The 10935-nt window shown below is 39.1% G+C and overlaps 1 protein-coding gene across 2 annotated transcripts in view; it reads left to right on the top strand.

The window, feature by feature from the left end:
- KANSL1 (KAT8 regulatory NSL complex subunit 1) overlaps window positions 1-10935 on the top strand; it is a 200461-nt gene that overhangs the window by 27687 nt on the left and 161839 nt on the right. Inside the window, exon 1 of one of the 2 annotated variants that reach the window (XM_008582692.1) lies at window positions 39-133. The exons of the other annotated variant lie outside the window; for it this stretch is intronic. The gene's annotated coding sequence lies outside the window, so the exon portion shown is untranslated. Of the gene's footprint in view, window positions 1-38; window positions 134-10935 lie in introns of those variants that run through there. 2 annotated transcript variants of the gene reach the window in all.

Raw genomic sequence — 10935 nt, 5'->3', positions numbered from 1 at the left:
TGTTTGACTTTTTATTTCTCAAGTGTGAACTCCGCCCGCCGCCGGCCCTCGGCGCCCAGGCCGGGGGGTTGTTTGCAAACTGCGCCCATTTTGTGGGGCTGAATCCGCCCGGGCTACGCTTCTCCATCACGTGGTAGGTGCTGCTACTGCTCCTCTCCTCCTCCCGCTGCCCTTTCTCCTTCTCGCTCTCCCTGTGGCTCCCATTTCTCACTCTCTTTGTTAGTTGTAACTAGAAAGGCAGGGCAGGGGAGGAAAAATACCCGGAACTTTAAATGGCCTCTCCGGGCTTCCCCGCTGCGGGTCTGGGCTGGGAGTCGCCCCAAGGGCGGGGGTGTGCGGGGGCCTTTCCCCACCAGCTGCCGCCTAGTTCGCTAGGTTTTCCTTTGGCGTTCTATTTAAAAAGGCGGCCTGAAGAACATGATTTATTCGCTTAAAAAAAAAATTCCTAAACAAACTCTCGCTCTCGCCTTGAACTTCTCATGACTGCAAAAGGCCTTTGCTCGAAATACACATCTTGAGCGATTGACGATTTGTATCACAACTCTGATTGTTTCATTTATTTATTATTTTGGTTGCCTGTAAATTGAGGTCACTTATGTTTTCAGATCTAGTCTCCCGCAGGCGGACGTGTTTGGTTTTTTTTTTTTTTTCTTTTTCTATTTAAAAACTAAAGAGGAAGAGGCATTTATTTGCTTTTCAGTGAGTTGGAATCTTACCCCCTTTGGGGGGGCCTGTTTTCCGTCTGACGGTCTTTTGATTCTCTGCAAATAGTTTGTTTTCTGTACGATAAACAACCCTACTCTCAGGTTTTATTTAAAAGTCCTTTTGTTTTCTGATGTTGGAATCCCAGTGTGGATTTTTAGAGAAACGTGTTACTTAACTATTGCTTATTGATTGCCTTGGGGAGAAGGGGTGTCATGATGGCGCCACTTTAAATTGCTCTTTTCCTCCTCCGTTTTTTCCCTCTTTATCCTGGAGGTCACTGGAGCATATTCCGTGACCTATTAATGAAACTGTACTTGAGAGTGTTAGCAGTACAACTCGTAGAGGCTAGAGTTGAGTACCTCAAGGGTCGGGAGACCCGAATCCCGCGGTCCCTAAAGTTCCGAGAAATCTCTCCAGTCCTCCAGCCTCGCCTCCCTCCCTTCCATTCACAATCCTGGTGTTGCCATCTCCTTTGTCACGTGGCTAGCAATCATTGTGTTTTTTTTTGTTTATTTCGGGGTGTGTGTTATATTTTTAAACTGTGGCCCAAAGGAACCTTCACTCTCATTGGAGAGATCAAAATGTTTTAGTTGTTTTAGTTTTAGAGTCGGGGAACATTTTAAAACAAACGATAAAATTACATAATCTTTGCCTTGCATAATCATGATATAGTTATAGATTGTTACTGAACTTCATCTCAAAAGTACTTTCAAGTATGAGAAGTATAGTACATTGGAATGTTTTCCATTTCTGAGAATAGTCTGTAGTTTATATTTTCCCTGTTTTTTGGGTCATTTAAATTACCTCTATTTACAAAGGCTTACGTGGGTGTGTTTTCCCCTCCCCCTCTTCTATAGGCTGTAGTTGGTTCCTTTTCTACCATACTGTCTGACCAATTTAGAAAATTTCAATTGTCTGCAGGCGTTGTCAGTTAAAACTGTTTTTCTTTTCTCCTAACAGTGAATACTTTTGAGTAATAATTGTTTTCCACCTAAGGGTATTTCATTAACGTTTTTGATCCAGAGAATTTTTGCTTTTAATCCTGTAGCTTTAAGAATATCATTCTATCATTTGTTTCTTCATGTTGGTTTCATAATTAATTTGAGTAAATTCCTATTTTATAAAATACGAGGTACATTTCTCTGTTTTTACATAGGTTACTAGACATTTTTCTAATTAAAAAATACATTGCGAATTAAGAAATGTATTCTTTTAATTTTCAAAGTAAATGTGAAATGTTGTGATTCTTGAGTATGCATTGATCATTTTACCATGTATATTTTCAATCGTTTGGGCCACTTTCTTTGCTAACAGTTACATCATGTCATGTGATGTGTGCGATGTGATGAGTATTTCTAAAAATAAGGCAAGGTAAAAATGCTCATCCCTTGGGAATTTAAAAAATGTATTCCAACTGTGGGATAACTACCCATAGTCATGGAATTCCAAATTGGATTTCCACTAGGTTTACCCAACAAAGTATGCAATTCCTTTGTCTTTTAGCATAGTGGATGTATTTGGTAGTGATATAATTTGAGGTGGTTGACTTTTTATTTCTCAAGTGTGAACTACTTGTAGGGAAACATTAGATGTTACAAACGTTCGTAAGGTCTGTGTTATGGTGAGGATGGTTGTCTCTGATGACTGCTCATTTAAATATATATAAAATAAGGATTTGTGATTTGTGGCTGTAAACAGTTAAGAGTGATCAATTAATTCTTAGGGCCTTTGTGGTAGGGTGGGGTTTTTGGTCTTTTCACCCATATGAATCTGTTGAAGTGAAGTACTTAGAAGTGTTACTCCATCTTTCTTGAAAGCATTATTCAGAACATTATTTGACTTTTGTGCTTTACCAAAGTGAGATGTTAAATTTTTGTTTAATTTTATTTCTTTCTGCCTACTCATGTTATTTCTGTGGCTAAACCTGCAGAGCACTCTTTGTTAGGTGACTTATCATTGAGGAAAATTCTGGAAGCTAAAAAATTTAGTAAGCCTTAGTTCACTTGTGAACTTTACCAAGGTGAGAAGGAAGGAATACAACTATTTTCAATTTTTTTTTCTTTAAACACTGCCAGCACTCTTCTATCTCTAGTAATGCTACACTGTTAACCAGTCTCTCGGCATCCTCTGGGTTTTATTGGGCTGACCACAGATTTTAATTGTATTTTTAAGTGAATAACAAGGTTTAGCTTTGTTCTGTTTTAGCAGGATTCCTGTAATCTGTAAACATAGGGCTGATGCTTGTTTGAGAATGTATTTTAGTATTGAATGGTTCTAGTTGAGCCCTTTTGTGAATAAAGCTTAGTTACCTTCTTATATTAGAAAAACAATTTTTATAATGTTCTAAAAAATGTTAAACTAATCCATACTGGATTCTCTAAACAATAGTCATAGAAAACCCTGTATTTATTAAAGAGTAAGAGTAATGCTGTTCCTTTTGTATTTATCCAGCTTCCTTGGTAGAGGCTATTTCTTTCTTCTTGGGGAAGCCATTAAGACATACAAATTAAGTGACTTCCTTTCTGGACAAATGTATAAGTTTTTATTTATTTATTTGGTCTTTTTTGTGACCGGCAGCACCGCGCTCACTGGCTGAGCGCACCGGCCATTCCTATATAGGATCCGAACCCGCAGCGGGAGCGTCGCTGCGCTCCCAGCCCCGCACTCTCCCGAGTGTGCCACGGGGTCGGCCCATAAATGTATAAGTTTTTAACACTTACTGATTCCCCTCCCCCACCAAGGACCTCTCCATTCTCTTGAGTAGAGGGGAGGGAATAGTGTAGACTCAGTATGTCGTCCTTGCCCCAGAGCAAATCTCATCATTGAGTAGTTTATTTAGAGTTTTAAAACACCTTTTTTAGGCCCTCTTTATCCATTTTAAGTAAGTTTCTACCTTGATTGGTTAGATTGTTCTAGGTCTCAGAAAGCCTATTTTACATTAGTGCTCTTTTACTTGCTCTCTTTATGAAGGAGTACAGTGCAGGTGTCTCAGATAATATGGCCCCAAACACCTGGCCTGCCTACTATGTTGTGCAAAGAGGACTTGGACCATGTCCTTTCCCTAAAATAGGACTTTAACTTAACTGTTTCTTGGAAATCTATATTAAGACTGGTTTTTGAGTTCTCATGTTACTTCTGAAGATGTAGGTTTAAATTATAGTTTCTGTCCTAATAAATTGCATATTTAGTCTCTGGTCATATGAAAAGTTGTGCAAAAATATTCCTGCCAGAGTGTAACACAAAATAAGGCTCTCGTCAATACATCCCATTTCCTTAAATGTGAGCTCAAAACTCAGGTGATCCACAGTATGGTTAGAAAAGACAAATATTCCTCTTTACTAGAGGTTACCAACATTTGAAGGCTACCAGAAAAGATAGGAGGTATATCCTTGGGTGTTGCAGACTGAGGGGAGAATTGTGGGTCATTGGAAAAGACCAGTGTGCACATTTGGGAGGGTAACTATTAGTTATTTGTTTCTATGTTAAACCCATGTGCCTGTCTTTTAGGATGTAGGATAAAATATATAAGAGGAAACAAGTCAATAGGTGTGATTTACCAAAAAGCCTGGACTGTAAAAGGGGCTACAATAGGTATTTGTTCTTTATGTGTTAAGCTTTTTATTTTTGACAGGAAAAGGGCAAAGCTAAAGTGTAGAGTATGTGGAAACCAACTTCACCAAAGCAGAGAGCACAACTCGTACTTAGGAATGAAAAAAAAAAAACGGGTAGTCAGAAGGAAGAATTTAAAGATTTCGATTTTAAACCTTTATGTCAAGAGGCCTTTCAACTTGCAAGATGGAGGAGACCTTTTAAATTCTTGTTTCCCCATTGGGTAGTGCAGTGTGGCAAATAATAGTTGCTTAATAAATGTTACTTTCTACAAGCCTTGCTTTTCCAGGATTTTAAGCTAGGTCTGTTGAATTTTAACATTTGATTGCCCTCTACCAGGGGATTATTTAGCTGTGTATTTTGTTGTTGTTGACTGTGAACTTGCCCTCTTTCATTTAGTTCTTTTTTTTTTTTAGGATTAAAGTTTCTCCCCAAACTTTTGAGAGTCAAGAAATGTTAAGTAGAGGTAAATTCAGTGCAGTTTCATGTTATCAACAGCTCTGGTTCTTGTTAAATGAACCCAGAATCCAAAATGAGATCTTACTCTAAATTTTTAAGTATGGCAAATTCTGCCCTTGTTTGGAAAAACTTCCTTGAGTGGCATCAAACTTAATGGAGTTCCTCACCTTTTAATTCTTTTCTAAAAAAGGAGCATCTTAAGGTCAGACCTGGTTAAATTCAGTTGGAAGGAATGGGTTGGGGAATAAAAAAGATGACTATCAATTTTGTTGTTAGGACGTTAAACCAAGACTTACTAAGAACTGATATCCAGACTTTCTCTTGCTATTTGGCCTTTGTGATGCTTGTTAGACCTCCATCAGGGTGTGAAGGGAGAGAGGCTAAAACCTAATTAGTTTCTCATATTTTCTAGTGTAGAAACTTTGTAGAAATATGAGTCTGATAAGTTGAACTGTCAGGAGAGTTTTATTAAACTATTTATATACTACCATGGAGAACTGAGGATGTTTGAAGACCATTAAGCATCTATCAAAAAAAATTGGACTACAGTTTTTTGCAGTTAGTGTTTTACTCCTTACCTTCTAGTTTTTTGCCTCCTAAGATAATAAAAGAAGTATGTTAATCTTAACTTTTAACATTTCTCTGGCACTGGAAGAGTGTAATTTTTAAAATCATTAATTTACTTTAAAGGGGTAAAGTAGATTTCAGCGGGATTTGGCCACAGACCCCCAAGAATAAACATTTACTTTTGAACTGTTTGGAATCTGCAAGAAGTCTCCAATGTTAGGATTGTTCAGAAGTACTTGCATCATTAGGGTTTGTTAGAGATAAGATAAAAGTGAATTTTTTCCTCTTTGCCTTTTGTGAGCTAATGACTGATAGGAAATTTAAATTCAGTGATAGGATAGAAATAGGATAAATACCATTAATAGCTTGATATATAGTCACCTTTCAATTTTTTTTCTGTGCATGTGCTGGCCAGTACAGAAATCTGAACCCTTAACCTTGGTGTTATCACCACTACACTCTCCCAAGTGAACTAACCGGCCAGCCCTGTGTTTATATATTTATTTAACTCAGATGGGATCATACTTGTTATGTGGCTTGGTCTTTTTAAAATTTAGGTGTTTTTCTTTTTGGGTTTTTTTTTTTTTTTTTTGTATTACAGTTCTTCAGTGAAAAAATTGTGCATACACATCTTTATGTACCCATGAGAATATTTCTTTTGTATAGATTCCTAGAAGTACAATTGCTGAGTGAAAGTTTGGGTAATGCATTTAAAATTTTGATAGATACTGCTTCAAAATGCTATGCAACCAAATTTAATAGTTTAAAAAGTGTAGTTAAAAAGTTTGCCAGTCTGGTTGCCAGTGCCTGGCCATGTAAATGACTGGAACTTGAGGTGGATGAGGTCTATCCTATATTCAGTTGATGCCTGCTGCTTGTTAGGTTGTTGGTCCAGGTCATGATCATATATCCCCATTAACTTCCTGATGGCTCTCCATCTGGTGCATTAAACATAGAATGCTCAGTTTACGTAGCATGTATTGGTCCACATGTCTTCTGGGCACTGTGCTGCATGTAGGGGATAGAGATAAATAAAACAAACCATAACCCTACTTTTAAGAAGTATGTAGTCTAGGGAAGGAGGAGAGAACAGACAAAACTGAGAGTTTATATTATTCTGTGAGGTGTTAGGGAGGGCCCCCTAACAACCTGGAAGGAATGTGGGGAATACTTGAAAGAGCATGTAATCTTGGAGCTGAACCTTTAAAGGAAAATCTAGCATGAACAAAGGTGCATGGGCATAGAAGAGCTAGGAACAAACCATACATAAGTATTCAGGTGGCTGTAGTGAGGACAGGATGCAGATGAGGTTGAACGTGAAAAGGGGGCAGATATCTGCTGTGTGGGAATTGGGATTCATCTTTACCCTAGAGTCACTGAAGGATTTTAAGCATGACATGGTCAGATTTAAGTTTCCTCCCTTCTTCCTTCTCTCCTTTCTCCCTTTCTAATAATCATTTTGGTAGTGGACACTAGATAGGAGCTTGCTGAGACAAGAAGAATAGTTGGGAAATTATTACTGCAAGTACCTAATGAGGTTCTGATCTAAGGCAATGGCACTAAGGGTGGGACTAATGTGCTTATCATTCTGCCTGTTGAAACCCTTCCCCCCTGCCTTCACCCTTCAAAATTCAGTTAGAATGTCATCTCTTTCTGGGAATTTTCCTTGACCCTTTCAGAGAAAACACAGTGCTTTATCATCTAGGCTACTTTCACACCTAATAATATCTTATTATCTTTGGCATTAATGAAACTTACAATTGGTGTCTCCAGTATTAGACCATAAACTCCTGTAGTCTTTCTATTATTTGTGTTTGGTGTTAGTGGACATTTGAGTGAGATATTTATGATAAAAGGTAAATTGGTGATTGAGATTCACTCACATAGGGGATGTTGAGGGGCAGGAATTGGTTTTGGATTTGCTGTTGGGGCAGGGAATCAGGGAGTTTTTTTGGGGGGGGGGGTGCAGCTGGCCAGTACAGGGATCTAAACCCTGGACATTGGTGTTATTAGGCCATGCTCTAACCAACTGAGCTAATCAGCCAGCTGGGGAATGGGTTTTGAGTACAGGATGCTTGAAGTAGTTGTATGGGCAGTGCTGGATCCTACTCTTCTTGAGAAGGTTTCAGCTTAGATGCTGTTTCCTCTGGGAGGCCTTCCCTGACCTTGTCTACTTCTCAGCCTGTGTGAGGGATCCACAATGTGCCTAGGGATCCCCATCACACATTAGTGTCTGTCTTAACCAGTCCTTGTCTTCCCTGTAGGTACTTAGTGTGGTGCTTTGAATACTGTAGGCATTTTAATAAATATTTACTGGAGATATTCAATAGGTAGTTGGTGTTCCTTCACTGTCTTTCAAAATCTAATGTTTAGCAGTTAAGACCCTTCCAGTTTAAACCTAGCCTTAATCTACGTACTGTATTAATCAGAAGCGTGGGCTTTAGAGTTAAGAGATCCTCCCTCTGCAGCTCAGTAGTTGAGTGATCATGGGTAAATTACCTGACTTCTCTGAGCATCAAGTTTCCTCATCTATTAAATGAGGACAGTAGTACTTACCTTACAGTGTTATTATGAAGATTAAATAAGAATGTATGCAAAATACTTAGCACAGTGGCTGACATAGTAAAAGGTCAGTTAATGTTAGTGAGCATGTTGTAATAACCTATCCTCTGGTCAGTTGTTTCCTTTGGTAATTTTAAAACTTTTTTGGTTAAGAAGTCCTGTTGACAAAGGGAGGTGTAAGGGATGTGGGGGGTGAGATCCACATTATTTTTTTGTTTTTTAATAAAAATTTTGTGTCCCCCTTCCCATTGTATTCCATAATAAATCTACATTTGTTTCTTTGTAAAAGAAGTACTTTCTAGTGCATCCCACAATGTAGCTTACTGTTCTTCATCACAAATCACTCCATAGGTGCTCTCTTTCTCCTTTTTTTTTTTTTTTTTTTTGTCTTTTTGTCTTTTTCCGTGTCCGGCAACGGATCGCAACCCTCAGTGTTGCCCCCGTACCGGACCGGGGACCGGCAACGGGATCGCAACCCTCAGCGTTGCTCCCGCGCCTCGCTCAGCCAGTGAGCGGGAACCGGTCTGTATGTGGGATCCGAACCCTCGGGCGGGAGCGCCGCCGCGCTTCCCAAGCGGCGCACTATCCAGTGCGCCACCGGGCCGGCCCTCTTTCTCCTGAGAAACTACATAAACCACCTGGTTTATCTGAGTTGTTCTGTGGATAATCCACCAGATCCTTCCCATTATTTTGATTGTGTCAGTTTCTTGATTAGAATTTCCTCCTCTTTTTCTTCTTGGCAAAATCTAACTTATGCTTGAAGGCCCACCTCACGAAGCCTTTTTTTGACTACTCTGGCCCAGTCAGTGCTTATAGTACTTACTTACCATGCTCTAGGTAAAGTTAGTGAGCATGCAAAAGAAGGATGCTATTAAGGAATTTTGCTTGTCTTGGAAATAGAGTTGATAAATTGACAATTAGGGAGTATTCAGATCATTGACTTGAGTGATAGTGACTTTAAGTGCATTATGAAGTTTAAGCAGGAAGAAAGTGATATGAATCTGAGGAGTCTGAGAAATTTCTGTATAGATGCTGTGTGTTGAAGAGTTAATAAGTTTTGGGCCAAAAGGGTGGGAGAAGGGCCTTCCAGATAGAAGTAGCAGCATAGGCAAAGATAGCAGTTGGGAATCTGTGGGGAGTTCTGGGTCCATGCTACCGGATGTACTTGCCCTGATGTTATTTTAAGTTTCATCTTGAAGAATTTGGACTGGTAAAAAAGGTAGTAGTAACTTCCCAGAGTAGGAAAGTGATGATATAAAGGTAAAGGATGGTTTGGGAGACCAAGGCCCCAGACAGGAAGTTGTTATAATCTAGGCAGAAGCTGATGAGCGGACCAGGGCTGGGTTGGTAGTGTAAGGAATACAGAGAATACCATACCTGAACAGCTTATGGAGGGATTTCATCATAGGAGGTAGAAGGAAAAGAGAGCTTTCTCTCCAGCCTTTACGAGCTATTATATTTTTGTTTATGTCAGATATTTGGCCCTTGTGTTATTCTTTAGCCCTGTTACATTTTTGGATTTAAGCTTTGAAAGGAGACTTTGACCATTCTTTGGTGACCACCTTAGTTGAGGTTATCATTGCATCCTGTCTGGATTATTGCAGTAGCTTCTTCATTGGTCTTTTGCCATCTAGATGTCTTTTTACTTTTTTTCCATCCTACCCAACTGGTCTCTCTGAAGCACAGCTCCAGTGTGTCACTCCCATTTTAAAAACCTTTAATGACATTCTGCTGTCTTTAAGCCTGAGTAAAGGCTGACTATTCAAGGTTGTCCATTAATGATCTGGCTTCAGACTGCCTTTCCCCTTCTTTCTACACTGTTTCTTCTATTAAAATGTGCTTTATATATTCAAGCAAATTGTTCATTTCTTTTAACCCTAGGACATCCTGTTTCCCACAGCCTTGCCTTTTTCGTGCCATTTCCTCTTCACTAGAGTGGCACGTTACCATTCTCTTGTCCTAGCCATTTTATATAATGGAGTTTTAGCTAATTTTAAGCCTCAGCTGAAATTTTGACAACTTCATGGACACTTCCCCTAACCATCCTTCCTTCTCCTGTGTCTTTATCTCTTTCCTTTGTTCAGAGTAATGAGGGAATGATGAAGAAAAGGTGAGTAGAAGTCACATTATGGGGAAACTTTATCTGATTTTTGCTTCAGTTTGCAGTGCAAGAGTGATTATTTTAATTCTTGGCCTTTTGGCCAGCCAAGTGGCCTAACCCTTCCCCTTGGGTTTCTGCAGCTAAACGTTTTTGCAAGGTGAGAATGCTTCCAGGTTATTCTTATATCTGGAGTCCTGTCTTGTGAATTTACAAGGAATAAAGTGAGGTTTTCATTTTTAGGTGTGGAGTTAGTTCTGACTTGCAGTATTCAAAGCAGCTGTATATGTTTTGCTTTCTGAAGAGAATATATTTATGTGTGTGTATGTATATAATCTTTATCTCTAGGCAGTGGTTCTCAATTGGTGTTAAGTTGCACTCCCCACCCCAACATTTGTTATGTCTGGAGACATTTTTGGTTGTCATAATTTACAGAAGGGTACTATTAGCATCTAGTGGGTGGAAACCAGAGATGCTGCTAAACATCCTACAATGCAGAGGATAGCACCCCATGATGAAAAAAATTTACTCAGCCCAAGATGTCAGTAGTACTGAGGTTGAGAAAACTGTACCCTAGGGGTATATTTTTGCTTCCCAGGTGCCACTTGCGGTTAGGTAGAAGTTTGTCCTTGGACCTATATTGCATTTTAGGATAATAGACTCAGCACAGGAAGGGACCCTATAGGTCACATATTTGAACTTTATCCCAATTTATATCCCTCAGAATAGTGTTCTGCATGATATTAATGGATGTAATGGAAAAAACTACTTATTTGTTAAATGAGTTTGGTAAAGGGAAACATTTTGAGTATTCAGTATGATAAAGTGCATTGTGATTCTTTATCAGGTAGGTTTTTGCCAAATACATTTGGTGGTTGAGTGCATTTAACATTTTCCAGTTCCTAAAATGCTTCCTTGGAACTGGGAGAGAAACA

This window comes from Galeopterus variegatus, unplaced genomic scaffold, assembly GCF_000696425.1.
Source record: "Galeopterus variegatus unplaced genomic scaffold, G_variegatus-3.0.2 Scaffold2698, whole genome shotgun sequence".
NCBI lineage: Eukaryota > Metazoa > Chordata > Mammalia > Dermoptera > Cynocephalidae > Galeopterus > Galeopterus variegatus.
This window is presented reverse-complemented; position numbering and strand designations above follow the sequence as displayed.